The 16,028-nt window shown below is 38.1% G+C and overlaps 1 protein-coding gene across 3 annotated transcripts in view; it reads right to left on the minus strand.

Annotated features, from left to right (window-relative positions):
• Ddr (discoidin domain-containing receptor 2) overlaps nucleotides 1–16,028 on the minus strand; it is a 418,242-nt gene that overhangs the window by 289,408 nt on the left and 112,806 nt on the right. The window contains exon 1 of one of the 3 annotated variants that reach the window (XM_090397221.1): nucleotides 14,584–14,662. The exons of 1 other annotated variant lie outside the window; for it this stretch is intronic. The gene's annotated coding sequence lies outside the window, so the exon portion shown is untranslated. Of the gene's footprint in view, nucleotides 1–14,377; nucleotides 14,429–14,583; nucleotides 14,663–16,028 lie in introns of those variants that run through there. One more of the 3 variants, XM_090397222.1, reaches the window with a different exon arrangement.

Raw genomic sequence — 16,028 nt, forward strand, 5'->3', positions numbered from 1 at the left:
CAATGTTTTGCGCGTGAAATATATTGAAGTCTGAGCTACTTGTATAAGGAGGCTAAAGACTTCACATCAACTGCCATAGCATGTATCCCATAATGGAAAGCACACACCCATTCGTATGCGTATAATACTATGCATAATTGGAAGGGCTACTGCCAGTAGTGCACTCAGGATTTAATCTGGGGGGGGGGGGGTTGGTAGACGATTTGAGAATACACACGCATCACATACGACCTATGACTAAGCATCTGCAATGATCGCAAATTCATAAGTAGTATAGAAGACACGACACAACATAAATCAATTTAAAAAAATAATTTTAATTAGGAAAAGATTTTTGGAAATTTTTCTACTTTTTTTTCCTTTTTCTTTGCGGGGGGGCCAAGGGGCCCCTCCTCTGGGTGCGTCACTGCCCATCCGAAATAGTATGACAATTGATGTGAAGTTATTAGCCTTTATATACAAGTAGCTCAGACGTTAAGATAATTTATGCGCAAAACATTGTTTTGCTTGCTTGGATTAAAACCAAGAATATAATTTCTTGGCATGTTTAATTTATAGCAGAGCCAATTAAAAAACTTCTGATATTATAAACCCGAAAAAAATATATTATTTTTCCTTATTTTGCATAACCCTACGGTATTTCTTAAACTTTTGAATATTTTTTACAAAATATAATTACTCTAATATTTTATTTTTATAAAATTAATTGGATATCCTAATATACAATATCCCCAAGTTAAAAAATTTATTATATCTATATCTCCTCCAGAGATTTTTATTAAAAATAAAAACACCTTGTTGCAACTTCTATAGGTAAAGTTGATAAGGCTCCATAGTACCATATTTGGACCGAATCCCACACAATCCGATGACTTCCATTTTGGCCCTATATGCAGACGATACGGCAATACTAACCAGATCTCTCAGACCCCTTTTCATTACCAGAAAGCTTCAAGAAAACATTCTAAAGCTGGAGGGTTGGTTCTCTAAATGGAGATTGGAAGTCAACCCCCAGAAAAGCTCAGCCGTTCTTTTCTCAAAAAGGCCAATGTCTCCTGTAGGAGATTTGTTACTATTCAATATTAAAATTCCCTGGCAGTCAGAAACAAATTACCTGGGTGTAATTCTCGACAAAAAGCTATCTTTCAATCAACACACCAAGTCTGCATGCACAAAGGCATCTAAAGCCATAGCACAGATCTATCCGCTAATTAATAGAAATAGCAAGCTCAGCAACAGAATCAAATTGCAGCTATACCAGTTGACGATTCGTCCTATAATCACCTATGCCTCTCCGGCCTGGAGCCACACCTCTAATACTAACATCATCAAAATACAGCGAGTGCAGAACAAGTGCCTGAGAATGATTTTGAATGCCCCGTGGTATGTTAGAAACACTCAACTCCACAGAGACACAAATATTCCCTATATCTTCTCTTTTCTACGATCCTTAGCCACCAAGTTTTTCCTAAAGACGTCCATACATCCCAACGATTTGGTTCAACAAGCTACAGCATACGATCCAACGGACATATTCAAATACAGAAGACCAAAAGCTATATTGGCCTCCTCTAGTGATGCATAATCTCCATGCCCAATCAGGGCGAGCATTCTGCTCATAAATTTTACCTTCACTGCAACCACAACAGATAGCGGGGAATATGAAAAGCATCTTGCTTCACCCCTAAAGACATAAATGTCAATTGTCAGTCAATTTGGACCGAATGGAGAATGGACTTGGCTTAGATGTATGAAAAAGTCCTTTTTAGGACTTCCCGGGTAACAAATGGCATATGCTGTAGCCAATGAAGTTTTAACTGAGGCTCGGCTATTGCCGTTACCCAGCCATGACTAGAGCTTTTTAGCTCAATAACCCTCCATCCACACAGATTTTCTTCATTCAGATGACGGGATAAAGAGTCAAGGACTCAGTCCATCGCCCAGTTCTTTTAAGAACTTTAAGAATTTGGACCGAATTTATATGAGATGCCCATATAGGGTAACGGATGGCAATGCTGAACCAATGAAGTTTAACTGAGGTTCGGCTGTTGCTGTTATCCTGGGTAAATGAGTTCACTCTCTTAGGTTTTGCCCTAAGGGAGCACTTTGAGTTACCGGGGAAAGTGTTCTCCGGCACGGCCCGCTGAGGGGTACTTGCCGGTGAATTATTTTCTTCGGAATGAGCGGTTCTGCTCGGTACTCGAGTTTCACTGAGTAGAACCAACGCAGAGATTTGGACGGTCTTTCGCCCACGAATGAGTGGCCGAGAGATCGTCCGATATTTTTGAGATATCACCTTTACTTACACATACGGATGGCAATGCTGAAACCAATGAAGTTTAACTGAGGTTCGGTTGTTGCTGTTATCCTGGGTTAATGAGTTCGCTCTCTTAGGTTTTGCCTTAAGGGAGCACTTTGAGTCTCCGGCACGGCCCGCTGAGGGGTAGTTGCCGCCGGTGAATTATTTTCCTCGGAATTTGAGCGGTTCTGCTCAGTGGTCGGGGAGCCCGTCACTGAGTGGAACCAACGCTGAGATTAGGACGGTCTTTCGCCCACTATGGAGTGGCCTAGAGATCGTCCGTATTTTTGAGATTTCACCTTTACTTACATAGTCGGTGATTGATTCATTCAATCCAATACCCTTGGAGGGCAATGCTGTAGCCAATGAAGTTCTAACTGAGGCTCGGCTATTGCTGTTACCCTCCTGCCATGATCAGAGCTTTAATAGCTCAATAACACCTTATCCCTACACTGTCCTCTACAGATAACGGGGAAGATAAAAAGCATTCTTGCTTCGCCCCTTTAAGCCAGTCCTTATAAGGACTATTACTATATATATAACCTTGGTATATTTAGGGTCTACCTACTCATTGATGAGACCCAATGAGGGTGGAAACCGGTGCGGGGCGGATAGCACTTGGAGGTAGGTTTTTGCCTGTCTCTGAGTGGGGCCACCGATGAGATTATGGCTCTGCTTGGTGGTGGGGCGAGCCTGCCACTGAGTAGAGCCAATGCTGAGAAGTTCTTCTCGATGACGGGGTGAGCCTATCATCGAGTGGAACAATGCTGAGTTGGGCGATCTTTCGGGAGGATCGTCTTATTTTTAGAGCCCGCTTCACCTATACATAAGGTTGAAACCGGTCTGGGTAGTGACCCCACCCATAATGCATTGCAGTATACATCTTCTAGTGAGACGTGCTTTACATTATGGAAAATACTAAGAATAGTGATCAGAGCATTACCCACCTTTACAATGAGTTGTCCTGGTGTTGTACCATCTTTAGACTTGAACTTTGTTTCAGGCGCAAACTTAATTGTTTGCATACTTGGGATTAGGAGTTAAAATAACCAAGTTTATAAAATAAGTTGGTTATCCTAATATACAATATACCCAAGTTAAAAAAATGTATTATATATATAAAGAAAAGGAAATACAGAAAGTATTTTAACCATCAATAACTGAACAGATGAAATAATGATACTTTTAAATTTAATTCTAGATAAATGACTTTTAGAGGTCAGGCAACTCCGATGGTATTTCTAAATCGTGAACAATAGTATTTCCCGGTGTTCATAATGTAACAGTGACTTAAATGAAGATGCACGTAAGTTTTGAATGTGACCTTGAAATGTTTTGGGATTTGATTTTAACTTGTAGTTAATTATAATAATCAGTTTTAGAATTCTTCAGAATTTAACTTCTTTCAGAATGTTATAGGCTGTAACAAATGCAATACAAATATTCCAAATTTAAAAACATGAAGCGTCCATTTCCTTTTCCGTTTTCTTGGCTCGATAAACAGGATATCAACGTATCACATTCTATCTTTCCAACACCTACGGTTGCAAGATAACAACACATTTAACACAAGAGTGCAGATTTCGATTAAGTATATTTCCATATTGTACATTACTCAATGAGGCAATTCGTCACCTAGGTAACCGACACGTGCCTACATACTGTAACCTGGAGACAATAAATAACAGGCATTACTTTTCCCTCCAGGGTGCGTTTCACAAGTAATAAATCATTATAATTTCTAATGAACGTCAACAGTCAACTGTAGAATAATAAAGCCGGGTTTGCATTGTTTGCTATAGAATAACAGAATTTCGCGTGTTGTCCACAATAGTATCCTCCGAGTGAAATTCTTCTGTGCGGGCGTGCAAGTATATGTGCGTTTTTTTTTTGTTTTTTTTTTTCCCTCAATTTTATACGAACTTCAATCTAACGGCATGTCTTTGACCTCGTTTATGATTTTGGATTTGTAAAGAATATCTTCAGTGAGTCCACGCGCACATATTACCTACACTATTGTACAGTCACGTATTCAGCTTCTGGTTAATGAGCGAAATTCTGCAAGTCGATTAAGACGGAGTCGTTTGTCATTTTTTTATCCTACATCTCGTATTAAAGTCACGATTTTCTTCGGATGCAACTTTCTCCTTTTTGCACTATTAACAGAACAAAAGAAGTTGGAGATAAGAGATTCTGTCTGAAATACGTGGCAAGGTGAAGTTAGAAATACACGAATCCGCTATATTACATACACTTCGTTATAATTTTTCATCTCACACAAATGTATCAAGTCTTATAATTTCTAGATTAATACATTTCTCGGTATCAATTTTTTGCACACTAGATGGCGTACGGAGAATCATAAATATACTTTTCATTAACTAAATTTGTAAACTTTCTTTAAAAAAATTTTGTATATTTGATTATAAAATACGGTTGAATCCATAATATGCTCTATTTTATATGATACATTTTGTTATTATCTTTTTGTCTCTTTTGTATTTTTCAGTTTGATTTATTAAGAATGATTTAGAAAGGCAAATGAAGGTTTTAACGAATGGGGAATCAATCGACAGTGAGATGCGGTGATTGATTTATTCAATCCAATACCCTTGGAGGGTGATGGATGGCAATGCTGTAGCCAATGAAGTTCTAACTGAGGCTTGGCTATTGCTGTTACCCTCCTGCCATGATCAGAGCTTTATATAGCTCAATAACACCTTATCCCTACATTGTCCTCTAGAGATAACGGGGAAGATGAAAAGCATTCTTGCTTCGCCCCTTTAAGCCGGTCCTTATAAGGACTATAAGGACTAAGGATTTAGAAAGTCATAGATTGAATCAATCGACCGTGAGATGCGGTGATTAATACCCTTGGAGGGTAATGGATGGAAATACTGTACCAATGAAGTTTAACTGAGGTTCGGCTGTTGCTGTTACCCCCTTGGGGGCTGAGATTCGAGAGTTTTGAGTTCGCTCTCTTAGGGTTTTTGCCCTAAGGGAGCAATTTGAGTCTCCGGGGGAAAGTGTTCTCCTGCACTGCCCACTGAGGGGCTTTGTCGGTGAATGATTTTCTTCGGAATTTGAGCGGTTCTGCTCGGTGGTGGGGGAGCCCGTCACTGAGTGGAACCAACGCTGAGATATGGACGGTCTTTCGCCCACTATGGAGTGGCCTAGAGATCGTCCGAATTTTTTTGAGTTCACCTTTACTTAAACAGTCGGTGATTAATACCCTTGGAGGGTAATGGATGGCAATGCTATAGCCGATGACGTTCTAACTGAGGCTCGGCTATTGCTGTTACCCTCCTGCCATGATCAGAGCTTTAATTGCTCAATAACACCTTATCCCTACACTGTCCTCTACAGACAACGGAGAAGATGAAAAGCATTCTTGCTTCACCCCTTTAAGCCAGTCCTTATAAGGACTATAAGGATAAGGATTTAGAAAGAATATCAAAGGGAGGAGCTCAAAAGAGAGAGTCGACCGTGAGATGCGGCGATTAATACCCTTGGAGGGTAATGGATGGCAATGCTGTAGCCAATGAAGTTCTAACTGAGGCTCGGCTATTGCTGTTACCCTCCTGCCATGATCAGAGCTTTAATAGCTCAATAACGCCTTATCCCTACACCGTCCTCTACAGATAACGGGGAAGATGAAAAGCATTCTTGCTTCGCCCCTTTAAGCCAGTCATAAGGATTTAGAAAGGGTCGATCATGCATTGATTCGGTCTTCACTTCAACCCCCATAAATTCTCATAAATTATGAAAAAGTTTTGATTTAGTAAAAAAGGAATAAATACTTTAAAATATTAATTAAAATATAATTACCTTCACAATTAATAAAAACAATGGGCAATATTTATGAACATAACAGTGAAAACTAAAGACACACCTACAGACGAGATAAAAATAAATAGAGCAGTAGGACAGTGATGTAAAGTGATATAAAGATGCCAAGCTATTTTAAACCTGGTTTTAATCCATTTCCCAAGTAAGCAAACAGACAAATATATATAAATGAAATACTAAAAGAATGACAGTGTATCAATAGAACAGGAATTCAAGAATTTAATTAGAAACAAATTACTGTTTAAATACATTATTATATGCAGATGACCAAACTTTAATTGCTAACACAGAAGACGAATTACAGTTGGCTCTACGATCTCGACAGGATTGTTACCAAATACGGCAGGAAAATATCCACCGAAAAAAAAAAAAAAGTTATGGCATTTAAAGGATAGAAACCAATAAGAAGCAAAATAGTTCTAAACAACAAACCAATTGAACAAGTTAATAATTTTACTTATCTTGGTTGTAATATAAGTTTCATTGAAGAAACCGATTCCAAACATAAAATTAGTAAATTCACCAAAACTATAGACATGATTAATAATATTTTCAAGCCAAATTTGGTACAAAGAAATACGAAACTAAGAATATTCAATGTTTTAGCAAAACCTATAATATTATATGGAAGCGAGACATTGGCAATAAAAAAAATAGATTACCAAAGGATAACATCAGCAAAAGTAAAATTTTTAAGAACAGCAGGCTATACTAGATTAGATAAGAAAAGAAATGCAGACATTTTAAAAAAAAAACTTCAACAACCAATTTTACAAACTATAGGAAATTACAGAAATAAATGGATCCAACACGTAAACAGAATGTCACCAGAAAGATTACCAAAAAGAATATTAAATCATAAACCAAAAGGAAAAAGTAGAGGAAGATCCGTAAAAAGGTGGTGTGATACGGAACAGGCCAGTAGGCCTAACCCCGTGGAAGGAAGAAGAAGAAGTAAATATAATAGAAAGCTTAATCTTCATTTAAGGCATCGTTACGTTATGATCAAATATATTATAATAGCATATAAGAATTATATTAGTAACAGTTCGATCTAATGATTAAGGCCTCTTGCTTGACGGCAGGTAAATATTTCAATCTATCACATCCGGTCTGTTTTCGTTCTCAGCATTGATTGCATTAATTCAATAAAATGAATACACTACAGATAAATAAACTATATCAGAAAATATGGTTTTAGATTTTCTTCACCTTTACTAACACACATCTTAATTACCCCTCCAAGTATTTATGGGAGAGAGTGTGTGCATCTGTCGAACAGATTCGTTTGTGACTTCAACGTACACGAGATTTACAATGCTTCTAAGAGAGTACAAAGATTCTCGGTGCATATTTCATGACTATATTGAAGATAGGAGAAGTTGTTAATGTTTAACAGTCAGAATAGATTGATAGTAGTAGAGGACTTTACAAATGATACATAACATGAAATGTTGAGCAGGTAGTTTACGTGATACGATAGAATTGATGGATTAAATCGATAATACGAAAGTAGAGATCGCAATCCGTAATTTGCCATTGAGTTGTAAGATAAATGAATATTCCTTTCTATTCACTAAAAGTGCTAAATTGATTCAAACATTTGTTAAATGCATTGTAATTTAATAGTAAGATGAGGTTATGATTACATAACCTCATCTTACTATTAAAACTACTTAGTATTAATACCTGTCATGCTTTAATTAGTATTATAACTTTTTGAAATAATCGATTATTTTCTATGATAACAGACTTTCAAGGAAAATTTTTAATAGAAGTAATTAGAAATCTGGTTTTATTTAAAATTATAATTTAATTTAAGAGAACGTGGTTAACGTTAAACAGAGAGAGAGAGAGAGAGAGAGAGAGAGAGAGAGAGAGAGAGAGAGAGAAAATGCACTTTAAGACTGATAAATAAGAATATAGCTGCTTCTCTCTCTCTCTCTCTCTCTCTCATTATGTGTGTGTGTGGTTTTGCCACGATAGGTAAGAAGATTATTCAAGTGAAGAAATCTCATTCCGTGCCAGGTTGTTTTGAAACCAATATTAAGGCAACTATGATCTCAAATTCCAACTACTATTTTGATTTCTTTCTACAAACAAACCAACAGACGGAGGCTAGTTTGATAACTTTAGCACGAACCAAAGGATCTGCATGACTATCAGGAAGGCAGAAGATGAGTTTCTATGTTTGGCCTTTCAAAATCAATTTTGATGTTGTTATATTAATATATTTACGCGAGCTAAGCTTTAGTCAAAGAAGAAAATGTCAGAAGATAGATATCGATGGTAACCAAATGATCAACATCCAACCCTGCCTTACCGAGAACAATGATTTGTTTTATTTATTTATTTATTTTGCAACATGCAACACGTAGATTTTAGTTGAACGTATTAATCAGGCGAAGTTGGGGGGGGCAAACACTCCCCTGCAGTCCAGTGAATTCCTCACTGGATGGAACGTGGAGTAATAGTAATGAAAGCGCAGTAGAAAGCCCCCGTGATCGAATTTCTCCCCCTCACCCACAGAAACCCAAACTGTAAAAGAACAGTTTCAGAACTGCCTTTTTTCCCATTGCACTCGTGCGAATTCCAAGCTGCTTCCTTCACTCTCTCCCACACTCGAACCCGCACTAACTTGACGAATGACCCTACATTCCGTTAAGGTTACGAGAAAAACCCACGAATGTTTCATTTCGCCACCGTAAACAGACGCATTGGACATTTTTGGGCGCCAATAGGGGTGGCTCTGATTATTTAAACCTTTGAGCAAGAGCTGCATGGCCAACCGGAAATCAATTTAACGTTATTGAATTCTTTTAAAGAACTTTCCGCATCTTCCCTATCCCCAGTAGTGAAAAGAATATTACCCATAATCCTCTTTCCAGTCTTTCTGGCGACAGGATGCTCTGTATTCCCCCAACTGCTTAGGGCAGCATTATTTTCTCTCGAAGTAGTTTTACGTCCGTGCATTTGTAAGACCCGGATGACATTCGACTTTAGCCTACACGGTCTTTAAGCGTTGATTTTCAAGTTTGTTTTGGCTTAGTTTTTTTTTTTTTTTTCGTTTTATTTTGCTTTTCTTCCGGTGCGTTAATTCAGAGTGAGAATTATTTGATGATTTATTGCTTTATGGTACGCTGCTTTTGTCGTAATAGTGTCATAGTTAAGAAAGCAAAGAGGCGTTTGGCCTTTTGTAACAGTGTTTAGATGTGACAACGGCTCTACAAGCATGGTATGGTTGATGACGTCACTTTAGATAGGAGCGATATGTGGTGCTTGTATTGTTCCTTCATAATTTCTTTTTATTATTAAAGTTTTTGTCAATTTCATAATGAATTCAAACTGAGATTGTGCCAAATATAACTGAATATACTAACGAGGCATAAGTTGCACATATTTGGCAGCGAAGATGGACATAACTGTGATTTTTTTTTTTTTTTTTTTTTTTTTACTTATCATGTATGCATGGATAAAAGATAAACGATGCTTTTCACTTGTCCATACAGCACAGATTTTTTTTCTTTTTTTTTTTACATGAATTTCACCCAGGAAAGGTCGAAAATCTTTCATACAATGAATTGCCGTAGGTGAATTAAAGCTAACATAATCCGAAAATCCTGCATTAAACACCAAATATAGAACTTTTACAAGTCATTTCACGTCTTCTATAGGTTGATGGTCTTAAACCGAGTTTATCTGTTACCTAAAGACAATTAAAAATATCCATTCTTCAAAGCCGGATTCGAATCCAATGAGTTTGTTGGAAATGTGCTATCCAGGCTGGAGAATTTCTAGCCAGTCTCTGCTAATGTGCCTCCATTGTCACATCCTTCAACCCAATAAACTAGTCGGGGTTTGACCATTTCTTCTCTGTATAGATACAGAATCACGATCTGATTCTAAATAATGCTTCTTGGACGGATCTTCCCTTCCTTTCAAGCTATTTTTTTTTCTCATTTCATGGAACTAATGTTTTTCAACACACAATAATTTTCTGACACATAATCATCGTTTGTTTCTGTTCTATTAATTTCGTATCCAAAATATATCCGCTCTCAACCTATTGTAACACGTTATGAAGTGAATTATCACGAAATTACAGAGACAGTCCACACAGTAAATGAGTAAAAATGAAAAAAAAAAAAATGTAAAATCAGTTACAACGCCGCAAATTCATTGGAATGAGTTTCACTTTATGTGACTCCTACCCACAAAAGGTCGTCTATATTACATTAGTACCTATGTACTAAAATAGAAACGCCTTTGAATTTTCTATTTTTTAATTTTTATTTATCTCTTTTTTATATAATCTATAGTGCCTGCTCTAAAGATCAAACATAGTCTGTAAAGGTCACTTAAAAACACTTCACAAACATTCATGCCCACAGCGAGATCCGACCGTTGGTTGGAGATAGGACACGGTAACCACTCACCAACCAGACTGGCCAAATGAGTTAAGAACATATTTCGAGTAAAATAAATGTGCTGTAATATATGTTTATTTATTTATTCGTATAGTGTTACCCCCTTTCTCTCTCGTCCGTTTGGGTGGGGGTCGGAGTTATCCCCACTAATGAGGGATTAGGTATATATAAATACTCTATATATATATAAAATAATAAGCCTTTTTATATCACGTTTTTTGAAACGTTTTGAAACTCAGGGCTACCCTGAGTGTCGAGTCTTCAAAATTCAAGGAGAACCGGCCTACCAGTCCAGAACTCGGGGAGGGGGACGCCGTAGCCCCCCCCTAATATATATATATATATATATATATATATATATATATATATATATATATATATATATATACCCAAGGTAAAATACTTTCTATATATATAGAGAGAGAGAGAGAGAAAGTATTTTACCTTGGGTATAATAAATGTTAAAGATACCAAGCTATTTTAAACCTGGTTTTACTCCATTTCCCAAGTAAGCAAGCAGACAAATAAGTCAAGTTTGCGCCTGCACGTAATGCAAGTCTAGTTGACCCTGCAGGTAGTGCAAGACCAAGGTAACTCATGATAAAAGTAGAATAAGCTCTGATCACTAATCTTAATATTTACCCATAATGCAAAGCACATCTCCTGGAGGAGATGTATGATGCTTTGTATTAAAGGCAAGGGGCCACTACCCGGACCGGTTTCGACCTTTATTGAGGTATCATCAGTGGGAGCCAGGCTAGAAATATCAGGATTTTAGTAATTTTGGTAAAATACTTAGAAGCTCTGTATTACTAAAATCTTGATATTTCTAGCCTGGCTCCCACTGATGATACCTCAATAAAGGTCGAAACCGGTCCGGGTAGTGGCCCCTTGCCTTTAATACAAAGCATCATACATCTCCTCCAGGAGATGTGCTTTGCATTATGGGTAAATATTAAGATTAGTGATCAGAGCTTATTCTACTTTTACCATGAGTTACCTTGGTCTTGCACTACCTTCAGGGTCAGCTAGACTTGCATTACGTGCAGGCGCAAACTTGACATATTTGCCTGTTTGCTTACTTGGGAAATGGAGTAAAACCAGGTTTAAAATAGCTTGGTATCTTTAACATATATATATATATGTGTGTGTGTGTGTTCATTTCGTCCCTGTTCTTGGGGAGGAAAAACCCAAGTTTCCGGGTTGAAAAAATCCGTATGACACCGGCTAACTCACCTTTCGTCGAAAGAGATCAGATAAAGGTTCCTCACGTCATGGACGGGAATCGAACCCAGGTCTTTCCCACCAAAGGGCTTCGTCTGAGCTACTGAACTGAGCTAAGGAGGCTCCAATATATGTTAAAAAACAAACAACACAGATTGAGTCAATTTCCAACGCAGCGATTTTTCGTGTACACCGATGCATTTAAAGTAAAAGTTATTTTACTTTAAGTAAAGTTAAAGTAAAGTTATTACTTTAAGTTATTAATTTAAATGAAATAATTCTATTAGAGTGATCTACAAAACATCTATTTTGTAGAGCAGTAGTTCAGGGGGGAAAAGTGTGACAAATTCGGTAGTAATGGACTCCTGTGGGCTAATACAAAACTTGGGTTCGATTTCAGCCGTTCCACAAGAAGAGCTTTTATGTCTTCCAACTAAAGGTGAATTATCACTGGTTTCATGGGGAGATTGTAGCATTTTGCCTCCAGAATCTCAGCCTTACAATCCGAAAATCTTGCAGACGGATAACACACGCATTTGATAGCCATAACATACCGATACTTTCGAATTTGAATATTCTCAATGCTAATACAACGAAATAATAGAATGTCCGGTTTTTACTATAAGTAAAAAATAGTGATTGAATTAACTTGTGATAGCTTAATACAAAAAAAAAAAAAAAAAAAAGATTCGCAACTAAGAAGACATTCCAGAGTTCATGATCTCCAAAATAAGATTAATTCATCAGAGGGTACATCTCGCTAATCCACGTTGGCCAATTAATTTTCATTAAGAGAGCAAAGACAATTAAGAAAAAAAGAAAAAAGCAACTACACGTCCAAGCAGTCACATAAGAAAAAAATAAGAGAGAGAGAGAGAGATTGAGAGCTCTGATTCGGACAAGCTAAATAAATGGTCAATAATATATTAACGGTACGAAACAAAACATTACAGCAAAGAAAGATACGCACTTACAAGTGCTGCAGACAGAATCAGAAAAAAACGTCAATAAAAGAGAATAAGTAGAGCACGCCTCGAACCACGATGTATTTAAAATCAATGAACAATAAAACAGTCTGCCAAGCGAAGTAATTTTTTTTTTATTATTATTATTTGAGATGAAATCTCCATTCTAAACTCGTAGCACGCGCAACTGCAATAAACATAACATGCATACTACTATGACGTATAACAATGGAAGCATGCACAGGAGTTCAAGCAAGCAAGAGAGGATGGGTGGGTGGGTGGGGGGAGTAAAGAAATGGACACAAAATATTTAAACGAACTTGTCTGGCATGCGAAATAGACTGAGTGCACGAGATGCGACAACAGCAGCAATAATGCAAGCAAACGCGCACGTGCGCCAAGGGGTAAAAGAAATCAACACAAATATTTAAAAACCATTATAAGCGTAAGTCAAGCACAAGAACATTGCTATGTTACCTCCCTGCTTGGGAAAAAACCTTACGACCATTACAGGGACAATAAGGTGGAATTTCTTCGTTGCAAGATGACTTTTATGATCAGAAAGAGTTTTATATATCCAGATAGGCAGGCAAAACTGCCAGTACTAACACCCATTACGTGATTTCTTTTATATTTTTATAACTATCATTAATCTCTTGCTTCCTCATTTTCCCTTACATTGTAGCCTTTCCTTTTCGTGTCGTAAAGAAAAAAAAAAAAAAATCCTGTTTCTAAAGATGTACGGCCAGAAACCTGAAGGGTAATCTGTTTCTCAGAGGAAGACTTCAAAGCTCGCGCCGTAGACCGCACCGAAAAAGAAAGGAAAGGAACAGATCTAACGCACCCTTTCTTTAATCGGGTAAAAATATTCCCTGTAAGTTATTTGTGTATTTATTTACATAGCTAAGCCTAACGGTGATTAGTCCTAGCTAAGCCTAAACTATTACTCTGTAAATCTGTTGTGATTATGCCTAAATATCAATACGGATGATTAAAGGGCCCCCATGTAAATTATTAATAGACTTTATTCAAAAATTCCTTATAAATAGATTCTCCGTGCTTTTCGGCATCCTGAATTTTACATGCGGACTCAAGAAAATGGTGAAAAGCAGCTGCTGGTTGCTGACGAATATATGCACTCCGACACCGTCGGACGGTTATGACCGTAGGAATGGACGTTCTCTTCCTCTTCTTAGTGAGAAGTTCAAGCTGCGAGTGAACAGAGGCCAAGATTTATGGTCTTCGCGATAGCCAGGCACTGATAGAGAAGAGGGGGAAGGCATTTCAAGAATACAGACGTTGGAAATAATTTTGCAGGAACGGCCAGGAATGCCGTGGTCAGAAATCTGAGCGCTTTCACTAACGGAAGAAGTGAACAGGAAGTCGTTCCAGTTTCTGAAGTGCGTGATATGAAAATAGAGCAGTGAAATAAATAGTTTCTCCCGACAGTAGATAAAAACAAGAAAGGAAAAGAAAGTACTCATTTCTCTACGTGTATTAATACAATATCATTGTTTCTGATTAAAAACTTGTTTTTTTTGCCTCTAAAATCGACATTCATTTGATAAATATCTCTCCATTGTTGTCAAGAAATGTGTTAAACAATTACCTACCTGAAGCGTCAACAATTAAAATATATTTCACGTGCTAGAAATCAACTGCACAATCACGTGACTGGAGTTCTGTTGATTTCAAGTAGTCTACCGATATCCAGTATACATTTAAACAGGTTTTAGTGCATTATAAATGACACACGCGACATCTTTTAACTCTTTTGACCTCATTTTTATTGAAGTCAACCAGCAGGAAACCATCTTACCTGTTGACGCTAACACAACATGTCTGTCATCTGACCTGAATTAACATGACTGGCCACCCTTCGCGTCTTACAATGTAACTATACTCCACCCACAGTATCTGCGCACACACACAAGGAGTTGTCGTCAAACGTAAACAGTGGCCAAAACACATCCCCAGTAGGCGGGGCACAGTCAAAGACAGAAAAAAAAAAAGAAAAGAAAAAAGTCCCATCCACTACAGCACGCGCATACACACGCACACACACAGAGACACAACCGTAACCGTTTATCACGCACGCCCGACTCCAAAAAGGTTGAGACAAGGGTGTGTTCTGCGACTGATTCGCACCATCTTGATCTCTGCACTGGATTACGGGGGGGGGGGGAGGCTGAAGTGATGCTACAAGACATGCTCTGTCGATGATCGCAGCGTGGGTTCTATTTCACGTCCGTCAGTAATTGCGGATGCTTCAACCCCTGTGGCTGTCACCGGTAGTTTACTTGCTACATGATTATTAGACTTTGTATCTCTGCATCCTCCGTATGCAGCGGAAATATTCTACCGCCAGCCGGTAATGGAAAAAAGGCCAAAATTGTCGTTTGTCATGCCGGCTGAGTGCGGAGAGAAAGATAGAGCAGCGAAAAAATCATGTCGGCAAGGAGAAAGAAATCCCTCCCTTATTTCGAACTCTATACGGCCACCTGACTCGGGCCTTTATTGACGTTCGGTATTATAATCCGAACCATACTCTACTAGCGAACAATGCTTATAAGTTGCTTGGATTTAAGTTTGTCCACGCGAATGGTTTATATGCCGAAGCCTCGGCATCACAGCTGACTGCATGAAGATAGCCCATTAAGCAACTGCCTGGAAACAGGAAATTGCTGGATCGAGAGTACTTGTCTCTTATCGGCTAGTTGAAGGACATGCTGTTGTCAGATTCACAAATTCACTTCTTTAGACTTGTATGGAAAGTAATTTTTTATCCACTTCCATCTACTGAGGGGTGATTCTCACTTTCTTATTCCCTCTATTCATCCCTCTCTCCCCCCCCTTCCAAAAAAATCTGTTGGTGAGAGGAGGTAGCCGCCTGTCTTTTCCATTACCCCCCTATTTCTTCCATCCCCCCCGCCTTTTGGCCCCGTTTACTCTGCACCGTAAAGCGCCCTTTCCACTGACGAAATGAAGACTACTGGACCGTGTCGTACTAGGCCTGAATGCTTCGAATTTTGTATTAAATGCGTCTCAGGCACGTCATATTCTACTTGGAATGGGAAGCCAAGCACAGAATTTCAGTACTGCTTAGCGTCTAATCTTGAAGCGGGAACTAGCGGAGAATCTAACCCGTTATCACACAGACGTCTATAGTTAAGAGTTCTTTGCTTCATCCTTCTTCACGCCTGGTGATTCCATGAGCTTGCTGGAGGGCTAAATATTCCAAATTAATATTGGGGAGTGCATGTT

Source organism: Typopeltis vanoorti, chromosome 8, assembly GCF_054136105.1.
Source record: "Typopeltis vanoorti isolate ZY-2024b chromosome 8, IOZ_Tvanoo_1.0, whole genome shotgun sequence".
In the NCBI taxonomy this organism is placed as follows: Eukaryota; Metazoa; Arthropoda; class Arachnida; order Uropygi; family Thelyphonidae; genus Typopeltis; species Typopeltis vanoorti.